Here is an 18,147-nt window from a genome sequence, read left to right on the forward strand (position 1 = left end):
AATTTATTGGGTTTGCTGTACTGCCAGATGTTTTCCCTTTTGGTTATTATTTTTACCTTAATGGGGTAACATTGACTGATTCATCCTTTAGTGTACAGTATGTCATGTACACTACAGCACTAACTGGAACTATGCCAGCAGCTGTAACGATTTTGAGGGGTCCACTATTTCTATTTGGGTACTATTCTATTTTATTTTCCTAAATCTCAGGAATGTTATGAGCTATACAATTTGTGCAATAGAGCTTGTGCAATTCATGCCGAACTGGTTCTCTCTACTGTGGAATTGTGCAATGTTAATGTCCTGTCTGTCTCTGTTCTTTGACGTTGTTTGTAATGCCGGGTTGCAGCTATGTGCACTTTTATGACCAAGACAAATTTCCCTCCGGGGACAATAAAGTATATCTCATCTCATCATCTCTCTCATACTGTAGCTAAATCTATTAGTTAGCGGCGTATAGCATCAAGCTAACGTTATAATAATGTGCAGTCTCACTGCAGCTAACTGCAGTCAGAGCCTTCTTCCCTGGTACCGTATAATAGTTCACCAAATTGAACAGCCAAACAATATTCCATAAGCATAACAGTAACGTTAGGCATATTTACGACTGGTACATTCATTATCAAAACAAGACGGTAACGTTATTAGTGGGGCTGGGTGGTAATTTCTATAAATATAGCTAAATCTATTAGTTAGCCGCGTATAGCATCAAGCTAACGTTATAATAGGCAGTCTCACCACCGCAGCTAACTGCAGTCAAACAATAATGTTCCATGACCATAAGCATAACGGTTGTAATGTTAGGCATATTTGCGACTGTTGCATTACTGCACACAAGACGGTAATGTTAGCAGAGTTTCTGACCAGATGGTAAATGCATTAGCAAGCAGCTAACGTTATCTGGTCAAAACAACATTACAGCAGCTACAAGCAGCAAGGTCCCTCCATGAACCGAAAACACGCAGCCCCGACTAGTTTCCCCCCGATGTCGGTCACATTGCTGCTGTCTGGCCAGACGGGCATCACTAGATAAATATTTATTTCTTTTTGTGTTTGTGGACTTTTTGCTGGAGTCTGTGTTGTTGTTTGCTTTTGCTGGCAGCTAGCGACGAACGTAACGTTAGCCACTTCCTGTTAGCCGTCTTCTTCGTTGGCATTTCCGCCGGAGCCATGAGGACAAGAGGCAGGCTCGTGAACGCACATAAGTTATAACGTCACATCCGCCAAATTTGCCGGGAAAGTATAACCCATGAGAAGCATGAAAATCCTGCAATAATGAATGAATGTGAATGCAGAGAGACGCGGCTGGGCTCGTTTTTTAAGTTACGGAACGGCGCATTCACTCATTGGTAATAGAAAACACGTTGTGAACATTTATTTTCCGGCCAAACTTACGGATAGGAACTTTAAATCGTAGGAGGTCCCTGCTCTGATTCTCTATCTCTTGGGCTGAAAAAGGTTGAAGGCGATATAGCAAAAATATCATTTTTTCACAACGTTTTTATCAGGCAGGATCACGATCCACAATCTTATCATGATTCTTTTTCATATTGGTTATTAAGACTATTTTGCAAGTTAGTACATCCAAACTAATTTCAGGGCTCGTACGCTCATGAAAAACCTGGAAGTGTCATGAAAATTTTAAATACAATTTCCAGGCCATGGAAAAGTTATAGAAGAAAAATATTTTTGTAGAGTTTTGGAAAAGTCATGGATTTTTTTTTCATAAATATTTTCATGACGTTCATTTTTACTCTGAGTTTACAATAATTCCTCCCAAACCTTTTCAAGCAGCACGTCTCTGGCCATGTTCACACTACAGGCAAATCCGATTTGCTGCTAAAGTCATTAATCATCATTATCTTGATTGGTTTCCCAAATCTGATTTGGGAGTGTCCACACTGCCACAAATCTGATTTGGGCAAGTGTTTAAGTCACGGGCGCCGGAAGCAGGGGGACATGGGGACATTTTGTCCCCCTTAAAATTTTGTCCCCCTAATTTTTTTTTTTTTTTCTCAAAATCTGAGGGGGCAACTGCCCCTGACGCTTAGAGCCCACTTTACACTGTTTACACAGCCTGTGATGCTTGTTAAAGCCGTGATCGTTGTGGGATTATTACACCTGAGAGACATACAGACACGGACTCTGTACTGCACTCACTAATGCACTTTAGGATGGCTTGAATGTGTTGTCAATGGCTGCTGCTATAATCGTATACGGTTATTGTTATTTTATTTTTGTGTTGAGATGACAAGTTTTGCACTGTGTTTCGAAGTGATAATAATAATAATAATAAGTTCAGTGTTTCTGCCTGTGTTGCTGTCTGTTGTAGTGTAATTGTGAAATGACCTAAAGGGAGAGCAGGTCACCAAGTGAGTGAGAAAAGGAGAAAATACTGAATAATGACATCACTACAGTACAGAGGAGGTTTTTCCAGTGAGGCATAGGAGGATGGTCCTCCTCTATTAGATTGGGGATTTTATATAAAAAAAATATATATATTAAAAAAATATATTTTTTATTTTTATTTTTATATTTTTCATTTTTCATATTTTTTTTTATAATAAAATATCAATCAAATGTGTTTTTTCTTATGTGCAGACGCTCATTTTTTCATTCATTATATAGCTCCATGCAGACGAGTCACTCTGGCCCTGGTCCCAGCATGGGGGAGGGGATTAAAAAAACACCCGCCCTGTGGGCTTGATTTATTTGGTAATTTATCTAATGAAAAAATAAGATTGGTTGAAAAAGACTTGCAATTCACAGAAAACAGTGAGAGTGATGTGTTTTCCAACGAATCAGATTGAGGAGGAGGGGAGCTCTCCCTTAGCCCGTGAAACCAGGTGAAACCCTAATTGGTTGTTGTTTGATAGATAGATTGCTTGACATTGATTGACATTCTGTATTGTCCAATGCTGATGAATACGTCTGAAAATCGGCAACGTTGTTCCACTGCCTGGTCTGTGGTCTCTCACGCTGAATCAAGGAGGTGAAATCCACTGCTTGACCTGACAGGAAGGATTTACTGAGACAGTAGCAGCATATCATATTTCCCTCTTATTTTTATTTACTTTTTTATCAATCAGTAAGTGTTCACAAGCCAGACAGTCGTTGATATTGGATTACCACCAAAACGAGTTTCGAGTTGCGGGGAGACGAGCTGCGCGATACGGGCTTTTTGCAATGTCAGAAAACTGGAATATTTGCAACATCTCGACTGCAGCGTTTCCCCTACAGACAGCACGGATATTCAAGTAAGTCAATTGATTTCAAGTTATCCGAACCTTCTATTAAATTCGGCGTGGAAATGGTTCACCGAGCAGCGCTATTTTTGTCGTATTGAAGTTTCATCCTGTAATTTCTTATACTAAAACCCGCGAACTTTAAATTCACACATTTTTTAACTGAATTTGGCCTGTAAATCGATAGCTGACAGCGGGCTCAATTTTAAAGCTTGAGTGGTGATCTTTATATCATATGAAAGTAGAAGAAATAAGGAATCGATTGGGATGAAGCATGTCAACCTAGGATGTCGGGAAGGGGGGGTAAATAACGCTCCAAAGTTGATAACTAAATGAGTAGTGCAGCACTGTTCACAGGAAGACACACTCTCGTTCCAGATGCAATTAAGTGTAATTTAACGCTATTTGACAACAGTTTCGGCCATAGACTTTGTCAAGTATCATACAAACAGTGCAAGACAGCCATTATAAAGACAGGTTAGCTGATTGAATGGACAACACCTGTCTTGTGAAAGCACACCTGAGTGTGAGACATCATAGGATGAATCAAAACATTGATGTCACAGGTAGGCTGTATACCATAATATATCATGAATCTATGTGAATAAATAGATTTATATAAATAGTAATCACAGCCTAATGCATAGAGATAAATCCTGAAACCTTCTCGCAACAGTTCTAGCCTAAGCCAGTGGTTTTCAAAGTGGGGTCCCCAGCAAAAAGGGGGGATAATCTATTTTCACTATAATTCCATGCCATCCATAAGTAACACAATCTAAGATAGTGTAGAAGTGAGTAACTAGGCTAATTATAACCATAACAGCACAAATAATTGACAAAAATCTCGAAATAAATATACAGTATTTACTCTGAGAAATGAAATAATGAGAAAAGGAACAATTATTGATGGTTAAAACTGAATAATGACATCACAACAGTCTAATCCTAATGCTAATTTAAAATGAGATTTGGGCGTTTTGGGCAAAAACTGCTTGTGGGTGAGAGTATCAGCAGCAGAGCACACGTCATATTTTCCCTGGGACCGCCTCAGGTGCCAGGTGCTGTTCCGTCCTGTAGTCCTCTCACTGGGTGCTAATGCAATGCTCCTCACTGGGTGGAAAGCTAAGAGGCTTGACAGCATGGGAAACATGGCAAATACACACACACACATGCGCGCGCGCGCGCGCACACGTGAAAAAAAAAAGCCCAAATTCGGTCGCCGCACTAGCTTCCTCCCCTGTTTCCAAGCTCACCAGCCACCACTGCTACAGTATAATCCTAATGTTAATTTAAAATTAGAAATATGGCTAAAAATCATCCAAACTTCCAAAAAAATGTCAATTTTGTTTGCCGGGCGCCAGCAAAAAAAAATTAAAAAAAATGCCCTAATTGCAAACTTATTCCGGCGCCACTGGTTTAAGTCGAATCTGTGTGTCCAGACACAATGAGCCTATCTGCATGGGTTGCTATGGTAACGACATAGGCGTCAGTAAACAACTAGCTCTGAAGGTGCTTTCCAACGCAGAAGCATGAGAAATTACCATCATCTCTCGCCATCCAAACAATCGCGCTCCTGAAAAAGACAGAATTGCTCTCAGCGAGACTCCCCCTGTATAATGTAACCGATCGAGGCAGGCGCCAGGTTTATTTTCCGCTCCGAGGCACACATAGCACTGAACACAACTACTTCCGTTTATAGTCTTCAAAATAAAAGAATACCCTGTCCTGTAGGCTACTGAGTAACACTGAACATTCAGAGCCTCCAGACACAAGGCAACTAAATAAATTCCATAAAATGCTTACATGAATGTTAAAAAAAATCACAGTGCTGAACTCCTCGACGTTTGGCAGTGCAGCAGCTGCAGCCGCTGGGTAAGACAGGGATTTTATTTTTAAAGTTATGACCAGAAGTGGTGTATTTAACTCCGGCTGGTTTGACACTGCTGCCTGTCCGCTCACTCGAGGTGCCGCTGATAATTAGTTGTGAAAAATAAATGTAGATAAAGAAGAAAGTCCACATTAGTTCCTATTTTCAGTGAGTAAATGTTTGTTTCTATCTGTGAAGTACAGGGCTCGACATTAACGGCTGCCCGGTTGCCCCGGGCAACCAAAAAAAACATGGGGCAACCATTTCTTGGTCTTTGGTTGCCCCAGGGGCAACCACGATTTAACATGCAACAAAATATGTACAGCAGCAAACAGCAAAATATACACCAAATAAATGTTTTAATACTTGTTGTGAGTGACATATATGTGACATTTTATTGCTGTTACAATCGAAATGATGTTACTAATTACCAGTCGGAACCTACGTGATGCATGCTGCACGTGCGGTATGTTTAACGAGTACTGACTCGGACAGGTGGGGCTGCTCGCACACAATCACAGCGGCTGCAAGACGCAAGAAGAACCGCGTCCGCCCGCAGCCCCGCACAGAAACAAAGGACGAGGAAATTGTCATTGAGGTGAAATACCCGTGCGTCTTTGAACGGGACGGAAAACGAATGCTATACTGCAAAGCATGTAGCCTACAACAAGCTCTTAGGTCTCATATGCTTCCCGCATCAGCAGACGCGCCCCTCCACAAGGCTGCTGTGCAGACGGTTTTCGCCTGGCTGTGCACACCCCGAATTGTGTAACTACGTGGACGCGGCTGGGCGGACAAAGTGGAGTTTTCAAGACTCCAGCTCACTTCCGCGAGCAGAAACCCACACAGTGTATAAACGCTCCACACGTTTCCTCGTCAAGATTCAGTGTCTCTCATTTCCGTGCGACAGTCCAAACTTCAAGCATAATTCCAGCATAACGCTATAGGCTACTGCAAAGCATGTAGCCTACAACAAGCCTACAACATACACCTCGACCAGGACATCCTTCAAAAACGTTTTACCACCGCGTATATGTGCTGAGGAATGATTTGCATCCCTGGCCTGTCAGCCTCTCATACGGGGTGAGAGAGAAAGGGATTGCAGGGCCGCTTCTGGGCCTTTTGGGGCCCTATGCAACATCAGAGTGGGGGCCCCAAACCACTGTCATCATAGTATCCCTGAATGAACATGAGGAGGGCAGGCCCGGCGTTAGGGGCGGGCCTGACCGGGCCGGGCCCCCCCATTCAACAAACTGGCCCCCCCCATTCAATTTTTTTTTTTTTTTTTTTTTTTTTTTTTTTGCTAAAAACGTTTTTCCGTTTTTCTGTTTTAAAGTTTAACATGGAATCTGGCTGTCATTAGGCATTGATTAACTCAATGCTATTGCTAACTGTTACTTTGAACATCCATTTGCAATGATTCTGGCTGGATATTAACTATTGTAAATTTGTCACAATGAATGCAATTTGTGCACAATGTGTAAATACACTTAATATTAATTGTTTAGGCCTAATTATTTGTAAAGTCACAACACATTAGAGATGTGTGTAGTTCTTCACAGATTTAGCCTCTTCATTTTGCTCTCAAATGCACCAGGTTGACGAATTTTACTTTAAAATGTACAAAATCTTCTTCCGGGGGAGAATCCCCCCGGACCCCCCTTGGGTAGCTTGGCCCCCCCAAGCTAGGGGCAGGCCCCCTCTGTAACTTGGGTCTGGAGCCGGGCCTGGAGGAGGGTAGGCTACTTAATTATCAATAACGCTTTTAATTAATAAATTAAGCACAATATGAACAATAACTGTTAAAAAATATATGAAAATGAAAGTTCACAAATATTAGTTAAATCCTTTCAGTGCAAATGCATTATAAAAACAAAAAATAAGATTTGTTTAGAAAATGAAATGACACAAATTTATTATTATTATTATTATCATTATTACTACTACTACACCCGGTGCGCACACTGAATAGGCCTATTATACTATACTATAGACTATTATACTTACTTTTCTGTCACATCGTCATTATTAAGCCGGCTTTTGACTGCATAGTATCTTAATTACTCAAAATATAAGGCGACTAAAATTGGGCAACCATATTTTAATTCGGGCAACCAAAAGCTCTTGCCAGGTTGCCCCTCCGGCAACCACTTTTAAAAGTTAACGTCGAGCCCTGGAAGTAGCTCCATTATAAGTGAAGTTTGCTAGGTTCACTGTGTTTCTGGCGGTGTTTGCATGTCTGCTCTGCTTTTTTTCTCCCTTTTTTTCCCTGCCCCCTGCAAAAGACACTCAAATCTCAAATCTGATTTAGGTGATCAGCGCGTCCACACTGAAGACACATCAGTCGAAAGCAGATTGGGAACTACCTCCATATTTGGTTTAGGACAAGTGAGTATATAGTATATATATAGTATATATAAGTATATATATATATATATATATATATATATATATATAATCACAGATATATATATATATATATATATACATACACACACGTATAATTTATTTCTGCCTGCGACTAACATCTGTATAATGAAAGCACTAGAATTATAAAAAGTATATATACAAATTCCAGATCAAGAAAATAATACAGAATCCTACAGTAAATAGCTATGCAAAACTATTGTTCATTAAACTTCCATTGCAATACAATGAATGAGGTCATCAATGCATTTTTGTTTGTTGACACTCACAGCTGACGAGCGTGCAAACTAGTCTTCACTCGTTTCGCTCCAGGAGCTGCTTCATCACAGTGTCACAATCTGCTCTGACCAGGGTTGGGGAGTAACGGAATACATGTATTTAAAATACGTACAAAATACAACTGTATTCCATTCCATTACAGTTACAGTTTAAATTGGTGCCATTCTGAATACATTTACTGTATTTAAAAATAGATTACTTGAAGGGATTACTTTGTTTTGTTTTATTTGCTAAAATTCATATGAGGCGCGCATTTCCCATCAACAGATTAAAAAAATGGCCACCAGTTTTTGTGTTTGTGCGTAGTGCACCTGCCACACACCAAGACAATAGCAATGTCAGAGGAGACACACAGACAGGAATCATCCATGTAAGCAAGTGTTAACTATTCAGAGTGACCCAGACAGGCTCAGCAAGACTAGGGATGGGCATTTCTAGCAAAAACACTATTCGAAATTCGCTGGCCAAATTCGAATTTAATTCGAATTTAATTCGAATTTCGAAAATAAAAATAAAAATGTAAAAAAAATTAAAAATTATTATTATTTTTTTTTTTTTTTTTTTTTTTGTGAGTGAAATGTTGCATTGTCTCCCCTGATTCTAAGTCTACGGCTTTATTAATTAATATAAAAAGCTTCTGCTGTGGATTTTTAGCTCAAACAAGCATTGCACCACTGAAGTAAAGAACATGTTACATGACATTGACATTTTCGAAAATAAAAAACAGTTTTGACAATCATGAGTGGTTCATTAAATATTTAGTAGGCTCAGGTCTGAGTGCCAAAGGGGTGCCAAAGTCACCCCCTCTCCCTCTTCATGGGATTTCATCCGCCATTCATTTTTCCATAAACCTTGCTTAAAATGCTTATAAAAATTGTTCTACTTGCTCAAACCAAGCGATTTCTTAGAATCAGGGGAGACAATGCAACATTTCACTCAAAAAAAAAAATTTTTTTTTTTTTTTTTTTTTTTCCGAATTTCGAATTTCAATAATAAAAGTCGACCTTGATAATAACAACGATTATTCGAAAATTCGAAATTCGATGCCCATCCCTAAGCAAGACGACTTTGAAGCATTCCAAAAGTAATCCAAAGTATTTAGAGTAGGTAACGTAGTGAGTCATGTAATGGAATATGTTACACAATACATTTGAGGGCATGTATTCAGTAATCTGTAGTGATTTAACCCTCCAAACAGACAGAAAGACAGCGTGAAAATACCCAGAGTGAAAGTGAGGGCTAGTGTCCCCGCCATCCTCACCTACGCTTACCCCCCCCCCCCCCCCCACACACACACACACACACACACACACACACACAAACAGGAGAGCAGCCGTTTACCTGGTCTGGAGAGCTGTCAGCAGGAATACAGATAGTACAAGCAGCAGGATGTCATATCACTGCCTGTGTGTGTGGAGAAGGGTGTGTGTGTGTGTGTGTGTGTGTGTGTGTGTGTGTGTGCGCACGTGCACGTGTGTGTGTGTGTGTGTGTGTGTGTGTGTGTGTGTGTGTGCGCGCGTGCGTGCGCGTACGTGTGTGTATGTGTGTGTGTCAGAGGATGATGCATTTCCTGGTGTGTGGGGGAACGGGTTTCCTGGTTAGATCCTCAACTGTACAGCTGACTATCTCTCTCGTCTAATGTGCTACCTCCAGTCATTTAAGCCATAAGCCCCGTGAGGCTGTGCTTTACACTGATACAGCTAAGAGAGGTTTAAGACACGCCGCTTGTAAAATGGTTGCTACATGTAGCCTACCTGGTGAGGTTTGAGCAACAAAAAAATGCAATATTGGTAACAAATAATCATTCTTCCGCCAAGCAATACTACTGTATACTATAATATACACCAAGGAGATACGCAACAGCACAAGTTACGCCAGAACAGTATTCCCTCCGTAGCTTAGCTGCAAGGATAGCCACATTATTGCTGAGATATCAACAAGCAGACAACGGATTTGAAAGCTGCTGCCCCCTGCCCCATACGAAGAGCATGACTCGGAATGGTTAACAAGCAAATGTTTTGGTGACTCGGTGGCGTTTTGAGACTGACGAACATTGATACAGCCAGCAGGCTTAGCTAACGTTAGCTAACATTGATACAGCCAGCAGGCTTAGCTAACGTTAGCTAACATTGATACAGCCAGCAGGCTTAGCTAACGTTAGCTAACATTGATACAGCCAGCAGGCTTAGCTAACGTTAGCTAACATTGATACAGCCAGCAGGCTTAGCTAACGTTAGCTAACATTGATACAGCCAGCAGGCTTAGCTAACGTTAGCTAACATTGATACAGCCAGCAGGCTTAGCTAACGTTAGCTAACATTGATACAGCCAGCAGGCTTAGCTAACGTTAGCTAACATTGATACAGCCAGCAGGCTTAGCTAACGTTAGCTAACATTGATACAGCCAGCAGGCTTAGCTAACGTTAGCTAACATTGATACAGCCAGCAGGCTTAGCTAACGTTAGCTAACATTGATACAGCCAGCAGGCTTAGCTAACGTTAGCTAACATTGATACAGCCAGCAGGCTTAGCTAACGTTAGCTAACATTGATACAGCCAGCAGGCTTAGCTAACGTTAGCTAACATTGATACAGCCAGCAGGCTTAGCTAACGTTAGCTAACATTGATACAGCCAGCAGGCTTAGCTAACGTTAGCTAACATGGCGCAGTGATACTGTGATGTCTCAGGCGTGTATTTATAGAATATTTTACCATGGCTTCGAACGTGGCTCCAGACCCGTTGCAAGGGCTGTGTGAAAACCACACAGGGCTTCAGGCCTCGGGCCTCACAGAGCCTCACAGGGCCTCTGGCCTTACAGGACCTTACAGGGCCTCACAGGGCCTCATGCCTCACAGGGCCTCATGCCTCACAGGGCCTCACAGGGCCTCGGGCCTCACAGGGCCTCTGGCCTCACAGGGCCTCATGCCTCACAGGGCCTCACAGAGCCTCACAGGGCCTCTGGCCTCACAGGGCCTCACAGGGCCTTGTGTCTCACTGGGCCTCGTGTCTCACAGGGCCTCGCGTCTCACAGGGCCTCGCGTCTCACAGGGCCTCGTGTCTCACAGGGCCTCGCGTCTCACAGGGCCTCGCGTCTCACAGGGCCTCGTGTCTCACAGGGCCCCGCGTCTCACAGGGCCTCGCGTCTCACAGGGCCTCACAGGGCCTCGCGTCTCACAGGGCCTCACAGGGCCTCGTGTCTCACAGGGCCTCGTGTCTCACAGGGCCTCGCGTCTCACAGGGCCTCGTGTCTCACAGGGCCTCACAGGGCCTCGTGTCTCACAGGGCCTCACAGGGCCTCGTGTCTCACAGGGCCTCGTGTCTCACAGGGCCTCGTGTCTCACAGGGCCTCGTGTCTCACAGGGCCTCGCGTCTCACAGGGCCTCGTGTCTCACAGGGCCTCACAGGGCCTCACAGGGCCTCGTGTCTCACAGGGCCTCACAGAGCCTCGTGTCTCACAGGGCCTCGTGTCTCACAGGGCCTCACAGGGCCTCGTGTCTCACAGGGCCTCACAGGGCCTCGTGTCTCACAGGGCCTCGCCCCTCACAGGGCCTCGTGTCTCACAGGGCCTCGCCCATCACAGGGCCTCGCGCCTCATAGGGCCTCGCCCCTCACAGGGCCTCACAGGGCCTCGTGTCTCACAGGGCCTCACAGGGCCTCACAGGGCCTCGTGTCTCACAGGGCCTCGTGTCTCACAGGGCCTCGCGCCTCATAGGGCCTCGCCCCTCACAGGGCCTCGCGCTTGGCCTGCATTATGCATGGAGACTCCATCTCCGACATATGCTCCTCCTCAATGGAACATATAATGATGTATTATTTTTTCCACCGTGACGCGCTGATAAACATCTAAACTTTTTGGAACACTGCAAACACAACGCCTGCCAGTCTGTAAGTGAAAGACAGAGGGATGTATTGATGGTGAGATTATATATTTCTGCTCCACACAGTCAATATGACAGTTTTGCTGTGACGGTAATGCATTAATTTCAGATAACTAAGTTCTTGCTTCGGTTGCTTGGCAATGCCCTTGCACCACCGTACAAACGCAATTAATAAACGATGTGTTCCCTGTCCACTCGTGTAGAACTTATTATTGCGTCCTTCATCTCTTTTGTAATTTCAGATTTAAACGTGGTGAATTCTGTTTTCAGCTCAGTTTTAAAGTCACAAAGTTCCTTAACAATGTCCTTAAGACTCAAGCGTATAACATTGGCTGCTTCAGTCTCCTTCATTTGTTCATCCTCTACACCTGATTCCGCCATCTCGTCTCCTTCCTCAGGCAATTTGACGTCTTTTGTCGTGTTTCTGGTCATTCTTTTGCTTCTTCTCCGTCCCACCATTCGCAATCCTGCTCCAGAAATGTTTATTTCAAGTAGTTGAAATTAAATGAGGGGTTTTCATTGAGTGTTGATCGGGAGCTAGTTACTTATGCTGTCATCTAACACACTGTCAGACCGGAAGTCCTGGTACGGTTACTTTTAAAATGTATTCCACTACAGAATACTGAATACATGCCCTGAAATGTAATGTGTAACGTATTACTCATGTTAAGTAACCTATTCAAAATACTTTGGATGAATTCAAAACGGTTTTGCTGAGCCCATGTCTGGGTCACTCTGAAGTAAACACACTAAAACACATTTTATGTTGTCCAGAACTACAGTATGATCCAGTCATTCTTCTACATGCTCTAGTTCTAGTAACTGAAATAATGCTGAAGTGTAACAAGTCCTTGGTTTGCTGGCCCCCCTATAGAACACTCTCAAGGACAACTGGTGGTCCCTATAGAACACTCTCAAGGACCTCTGGTGGTCCCTATAGAACACTCTCAAGGACCTCTGGTGGTCCCTGGACCCCACATTGAGAACCACTGCTGCACTGCTGGAGATGATGATACTAGATTCAGAGCTTCAGTGCTTCCCCCAAGTGGTGAAAAGTTACAACTGCAATCCTGCTGCACAGATATCTCTCTTTCTCTCTCTCTCTCTCTCACTCACTCACACACACACACACACACACACACACACACACACACACACACACACACACACACACACACACACTCACTCACACACACACACACACACACACACACACACACACACACACACACACACACACACACTCACTCACACACACACACACACACACACACACACACACACACACACACACACACACACACACACACACACACACACAGAGCAGAGGAATGTCAGAGATTGATGGTGAGCTATAGCAACGTAAACAAGTTGAGGGTGTGTGGCATCTCTCTAAACGATCTCTACACACTTTCTGAAGCAGAACTAAACAGAGTATCTCAGACACGTAGAGAAACCAGGGTTCCAACACCTTCTTAGACATCCAATTCAAGGGCTTTTCAAGGACATTCAATGCCAAATTCCCTCAAATTCCGAGGACCCAACACAGCCTAGTTTGAGACATGGATCAAGGTTAATTACGGTTTACAACACTGAGAATGTTTCTAATTACAGCCCGACCGATACTGGATTTTGGAGGCCGATGCCGATACCGATATTAGGAAGTAAAAAAATTCCGATATCGATATATCGGACGATATTCTTATATTATATAATACACCATTATATTACACAATTCTTTTGCAATGATCCCTTAAATACAGTATCAAACACTTGACAAAGATATGACTGGACATGACTTGAGACATGTAATGTAGGGAGGATATTTTACAGCTCATCAATCAACTTTATTGTCCAAAATGCAATGAAACAGTAAACTGAACTGGGAATTTAATAATTATAAATAACTAGGAATACAAAAACAAAAAATAGAACAAATATAAAATATAACTTGAATTAAGAAAAAAGATCAAATATCAACGACATGACTTAAAAAATACAAAATAAAAAAATATCGGCATATCGGCCAACATATCGGCCGATACCGATATATCGGTTATCGGCCAATATCGGCCGATAATATCGGTGGACCGATATATTGGTCGGGCTCTATTTCTAATGCAGATGTTTTCAAAGTGGGAGGCGGGTCACCCCAGGGGGGCTCCAAACTGTTTCAGGGGAGGCTCAGTCAACCACATATAATAACCTAAATGTGTGATTTGATTAAAGATATTGTTTAGAGATACAGTAGTTTTGTGGAATTTCACTCTTTTCCCCACTTAGCTGTCATTGATTGTGTTGCATAGTTGCTTTCTGTACTGTTGACAAAATGTGATATTGTAAGTCGCTTTGGACAAAAGCGTCTGCTAAATGACATAATGTAATGTTCTGTTGATGGGAGTGCGGTTTATTAAGTATGTTTTTGTTTGTGTTTATTGTGCCGCCGTCTTCTCCCGCCCAGGGACAACAGATGCAAATGAGCTAATAGCTATTTCTGGTGCAATATATATATATATATTTTTGCCTTTATTTATACAGGGAAGGCTCCTGAGAGCAAGCTCTCATTTTCAAGAGCGCCCTGCTACAATGAACGGCCGAGGGTTTACAGACAGACAAGATAAGAGCAATAAGAACAAAATGATAATCAGCTAAAAACATGTGTATTCCTCATGCAGTGTGCTCTCGAGGAGAACTCTAAATGAGTCCAGAGAGATCAATTTCTCCAGCTTTAGAGTGTCCTGGAGTATATTCCACTTGTTAGGGGCATAAAATGAGAAAGCAGTCTTTGCTTGTTCGGATCTCACTCGTGGAATACGCAGCCTGAGGTGAGATTGCGAGCGTGTACAATAACTGGTGTCAATGTGATTAAGAAGTGAAGACAGATACAGTGGAAGCTATAATAAATATATTTATTTGCATTGTCCCTGTCATAAACAATAAAGTTTTTGGGGCATTTTTGCCTTCATTTAGATAGGACAGTAGGCACTAGGCAGACAGGAAAGGTGGGGAGAGAGAGGGGATGACATGTGGGAAAGGACCCGAACCATGGGTGCGCTACCAGGTGAGCCACCAGGTGAGCCACCACAGCACGAGCACAAACAGTTACAAGGTTATTGTGGATTTGAGTTTCCAGGGACTTTAAAGCTTAAAGGCTGTGTACTGTATATACTGTAGTCAGTATCACAGAGCTGGAGAGTTTTATGATACGATAGTGGTGAGATAGAGAGGAGGGGCCGTGCATGCATAAAGTGTTGCAACTGCATTACCTGCATTAGTTACGCATCTGCTTCCCTGCCCTCTTTCAATTTCAATAACTTCTTTGCCACGACTGCAACGCAGGAAGGACGTCGCCAAAATGTCTAAGTTCAAACAACAAGCAACATTATGCAGGTATTAAACATCATGTGTGGCATTTCTCTTTGTGTTTGCAACCTAAGCCGACACGTCAGGGTCACCTTTCAAGACATGTTTTGGAGACCGCAGGTGGGAGATGCCTGGAATGCTATTAGAGAAATCATTAAATTGTTGGGAAGGAGAAAAGAAATCCGATTTCAGTGTTGGTAAAGAGGGAATGACTAACAAACCATTTCTGTAGATTCCTATAAGTTTATATTATTTACAGCTGTTAACTCATTGAGTGCCAATGACGACTTTAGTCGTCAATTGCTTTAGTAACGTTGAGTGCCAAAGACGACTAAAGTCGTCAATTGCGTTTTTTGACGGTGGGACGTGCATCAAAGCCAGATCCATCTCCTGTGAAAGTATGGTGGCTGTTGAATGTGTAAAAGCTATTTTAGGGACCCATTAGGTGGCGACAGTGCTCTCCAGATTAGAGAAAGGCCAGGAGAAAAGAGAGAAGAAGTCATGAGGAAACGGAAATCGCATCGATCGATATGCATGAAGCATAACGTTAGCTGTGCCTGTGAACAGCAGTCAATCTGCTGCCACAGCCCCTCCGTCTCCGCTGCAATAGCCCCTCCATATGATTTAGTTGGCGACACCAGCGTCTTTCTGAAAAGTTACATTATTCTCAGCTGGGAGCTGGCGACACGATGTGAAAAAGCGGGGGGATGCAGCGCACTTTTCAGTGCAGAGTCAGAGCAAAAGCAGAGCGAGAGCAAACGCAGCAGCCCAGAGACACTCCCAAGGAGGAGGAGGGGGGTGGGGCACGCAGGGCAGCAGAAAGCCCAGAAAGCCCAGAATCGGACGCAGCTTCACAGCTCACAACTGAAACCCCAGAAACAAGCGAGCCCGATCCACACTGCCCCGACGAGCGGCCGCCATCCAGGCAGCAGACTCGCCTGACACAAGCAGCACTCAGAGCGAGCAGCAACATCATGACACACCCACGGAGGAGGAGTTTGCAGTAGAGGGGGGGTGGGGGTGCTGTTATATTGAAAGAAATTACTGTTCAGATGTTTCAGGTCAGAAAATATTAGTTTCAGAGTCAGTGATTTGCTTGAAATGCTATATTTCACAAAAGGCTCAATATCTCAGCTTCTAGATGGAAACGCCAATTTTTTCTGTTTTTGACCTATCTTCTCCGGCTGATAAGTAAAGAACGGAAAATGATATCAATAAACTTTTTTTTGCTGCTGATACAATAGAGTCTCATCGTTCTTTGTGCGTGTTCGGTGTTTACATAGTAATATCACACAATATTCTGTGGGCCTCGAGAAATCACTGAAAACGCTCTGAAACTCTAGCACTGGGAGCGTCCGTTCTTAAACGATTTTAAACGAAACGATTTTCAGACGGCAGCCCGTCTTTATTGTCACACGAACACACTACAACACATGCATGCGGCCACAACACACACTCATGCTGATGGTGGCTGGTGAAATATGTCCTCTGCATTTGACCCATCCAGGCATGTCCTTTCCTCCGGGGGGCAGGCCAGGAGCAGTGGTCGCTTTCTTGTACAGTGCCCTGGGACCAACTTCGGATGTTGTCGTCACTGGTCGGATGACGATGACGATCTGATCTTCTGCATGTTTTTAGTGGGGGGGTTATATACGGAGGAACCCCCTGGGGGAGCACGGGGAGAACATGCAAACTCCACACAGACAGAAAGGCCCTTACGACGAGATACCCCACCTGGGCAGTAGGCACTGAAGATATGGGGGGGAACACAACCACAGCGCCCACAGTGTCCCAGGCGAGAATCGAACTCAGGACCTTCTGACTGTGAGGCGACAGCTCTACCACTGAGCCACCGTGCCCCCTTGTTCTCCAAACCGCCCACCGTGTTCTCCAAAAGTGGCTGGCACTCAATGAGTTAATGAGTCCAGGTACATGACATTAAAGGATAAGTTCACCCAAAAAAGTCGAAAATGAAAATTAATGACTGAAATAATGACTGAATTTCCATTTTTGAGTGTAGCAGGCTACAGTATCCACCACGTCCCCTTCTTGCACCTGGCTACAGTGCAGCCTTTTCAAGTCAACTTGGCCTCTCAGGGTTTGTGGAGACTTGGATTATGCCAGGTGAGCAGTGTGGCACCGGCCAACCCTGCCCGGGCCTGCCCTATTGGCGCGCGCGCAATGTCTCCCTCTCTCTCCCCCCCCCTCTCCTCTCTCTCCCTCAGTGTCCCTCTCGTGTGTGTGTCACTGATGACATCATCAGTGATGTCACAATGCCTATGTGTGACATCACTGATGACATCATCACTGATCATCACTGAACTATAGCCTCAGCCTTAGGGCAATCAGCCTTAGGGCAATTAACCTGTCCTAATAAAAAATCCGGCACTGTCAGTAACACCCCCTGAAAGTTTCAGCCCGATCGCACGTAAAACGGCATAGCTGTGGCCGGACAAAATTCTTGAAACAGGCAGAGAGAAACAAGCAGAGTCCACATTGGATCTCGTGAGTCCGTCGTGCCGCTCACCAAGCTGGCCCTGCAGCTCGCATTCGCAGCTCGTCCGCTGTGTAAATGAGACCAGCATCACTGATGATGTCAGATTTATGACATCACTGATTATGTCACAGTGGGATTTCATCAGGGGGATTTATGAGGGATTTATGACATCACTGATGATGTCACAGTGGGATTTATGACATCACTGAGATTCTCTACTTTATTTTTGTTTGTTTTGTTTACTTTACTGCTTTACTTCTGTGTTATGCTATGTGTGTTCTGAGTGCGAGCTGCTGTAACTTGTCCCAATTTCCCCCCGGGGATCATTAAAGTCTTTCTGATTCTGACATCACTGATGATGTCACAGTGGGATTTATGACATAACGGATGATGTCACAGTGGGATTTATGACATCACGGATGATGTCACAGTAGGCTTTATGACATCACAGTGGGACAATCACAGTGGGACAGAGAAACAGACATTTATATACTGATGATACTCGCCACTCGCTACGCGGCCTCGCCCTGGCTGCTTCTTGATGGCATACTTCAGGGATGCTGGATCACATGTTCTGGAGCTGGCAACAT

The 18,147-nt window shown here is 43.7% G+C and overlaps 1 protein-coding gene across 3 annotated transcripts in view; it reads right to left on the bottom strand.

Moving 5' to 3' along the window:
- septin12 (septin 12) overlaps positions 1 to 9,233 on the bottom strand; it is a 68,159-nt gene extending 58,926 nt beyond the window's left edge. For all 3 annotated transcript variants that reach the window (XM_083648863.1, XM_083648862.1, XM_083648864.1), the window contains exon 1: positions 9,160 to 9,233. The gene's annotated coding sequence lies outside the window, so the exon portion shown is untranslated. The remainder of the gene's footprint in view (positions 1 to 9,159) is intronic.
- Between the last annotated feature and the right edge of the window lie 8,914 nt (positions 9,234 to 18,147).

The sequence above is a fragment of the Poromitra crassiceps genome (genome assembly GCF_964638095.1).
Source record: "Poromitra crassiceps genome assembly, chromosome: 13".
NCBI classification, from domain to species: Eukaryota; Metazoa; Chordata; class Actinopteri; order Beryciformes; family Melamphaidae; genus Poromitra; species Poromitra crassiceps.